The sequence below is a fragment of the Ammodytes marinus genome (assembly GCF_949987685.1).
Source record: "Ammodytes marinus genome assembly, chromosome: 17".
Taxonomy (NCBI): Eukaryota; Metazoa; Chordata; class Actinopteri; order Uranoscopiformes; family Ammodytidae; genus Ammodytes; species Ammodytes marinus.
Genome location: NC_137221.1, coordinates 2735489 through 2737306, shown reverse-complemented (window position 1 = coordinate 2737306; position 1818 = coordinate 2735489). Strand labels below are relative to the sequence as shown.

The window sequence follows — 1818 nt, the reverse complement described above, 5'->3', positions numbered from 1 at the left end:
GGGACATTTTCCTTACACTTAAAAGGGGCTGTGTTTTACAAGAATAGTCAAAATAAAACCTTGAAAATTAATCAATTTCGTCAAAATATTTAAATATCAACTTGAACCTAGAGAAATAAAGCTTTACAGAAAATAAAGTGTTTTTTTTTGTAGTGGAAACAGATCTCCCGGGGCGACAGGTTTATAACAAAGTGTTGAAAAAAAAAAAAAAAAAAAAAATGAGGTATTTTCAGATCAAACATTTTTTTCCCTCAAACAAAACAGACACTTTCAGGTGCAGATAATCATCTCAAAACATTACTGTTGATGATGCACTTCACTGCACATGAAGCGCCCCCCATCAGGCTAACCCCGCCCGCCCAGCCGGCACAGACAGTGAGATAAATCAAAGCCACCACAAAAAAAAGGCAAAAAAAACAAAGAGATAGTTTTCTTTTTCAGATACTATTTTAAAACCCGGAACCCTGAATGTCTGCGTGTGTGGCCTGTGTGTGTGTGTGTGTGTGTGTGTGTGTGTGTGGGGGGGGGAGGGGGGGGGGCTGTGTGTGACCTCTGTGTGTGTGTGTGTGTGTGTGTGTGTGTGTGTGGCCAGCCTGTGGGACTGTGTGTGTGTGTGTGTGGCCAGCCTGTTGGACTGTGTGTGTGTATGTGTGTGTGCCCTCTGTGTGTGTGTGTGTGTGTGTGTGTGTGTGTGTGTGTGTGTGTGTGTGTGTGTGTGTGTGTGAGTTTGACTGTGTGTGTGTGTGTGTGTGTGTTTTCCTCCTCAAATTTCCAGCAGGATAAAGAGAGTCACTCAGCGTAGCTTTAAGTCCAGAAAATGTCTCTGTCACACACAGTTTTTCTCAGGGTGTGTGTGAGAGAGTGTGTGTGGCTGTGTGTGTGTGTGTGTGTGTGTGTGTGTTCTTAGGAGAACAAAGGGATATATAGTGGGGGGGTGGACCAGTTTATGGTGAAAAAAGAGCTAAAAATAAGATTAAAACGTTATTAAAGGAATAATTCAACATTTATTTTAATTGTTTTAGCTTGTTTGGGTTTCAATAAATGGTGACACAAAACGTTACCTCAACTGTGTGTGCATAAATGGACTAAGGTTGCTCCTCGCTAGTTAGCTTAGCTCAAACACTGGCAGTCAATAGGTAGCGTTAGCTTAAGCTGAACAAAAATTAAAATAAAAGTTGAACTATTTCTTTAAAAATAGGAAAAAAAACAGTGAAGATTCCAGCTGTTGATCCAAACTGAAAGAGTCCATCGACTGGGTTGAATCAAGTTTCATCTGTTCTCGTCAGCCAGAAAAAGAGAGAGGGAGACGGAGAGACAGACAGAGGGAGAGAGAGAGAGAGGGAGAGACAGACAGACAGACAGACAGAGAGAGAATTTTGATGCTTTGCTTTGGCAACATTGTTTTTTAAACTTTCATGCCAATAAAGCCCAAATAGAATTTGAGAGAGAGAGAGAGACAGAGATAGGGAGAGAGACAGAGGGAGAGAGAGAGAGAGAGAGAGAGAGGGAGAGAGAGATAGACATACAGACAGCTAGACAGAGAGACAGAAAGATAGACAGAAAGAGAGAGAAAGATAGACAGAGAGAGACAGAAAGAGATAGACAGAGAGACAGAAAGAGAGAGACAGAGAGAAACAGAAAGAGAGATAGACAGACAGATGCATTGTGGGTAGGCTGGTTTGTCGAGGGGCTTCACAGGTAACCAGCGGATCCCACCGGGCGCTCCTTCCCTCCCGCACAGGTCGGATGTTTACGGCGAAATCTCCTAAAGACAGAAAAGAAAGTTTAAAAAGTTATTATCCTGTTCTTTGTATCACA

At 42.3% G+C, this 1818-nt stretch overlaps 1 protein-coding gene across 1 annotated transcript in view; it reads right to left on the bottom strand.

Annotated features, from left to right (window-relative positions):
• Positions 1-639: 639 nt before the first annotated feature.
• The window catches only part of LOC307263704 (cell adhesion molecule CEACAM20-like), a 33713-nt gene continuing 32534 nt past the window's right edge, over positions 640-1818 (bottom strand). The window contains exon 10 of the mRNA XM_080044924.1: positions 640-1765. The gene's annotated coding sequence lies outside the window, so the exon portion shown is untranslated. The remainder of the gene's footprint in view (positions 1766-1818) is intronic.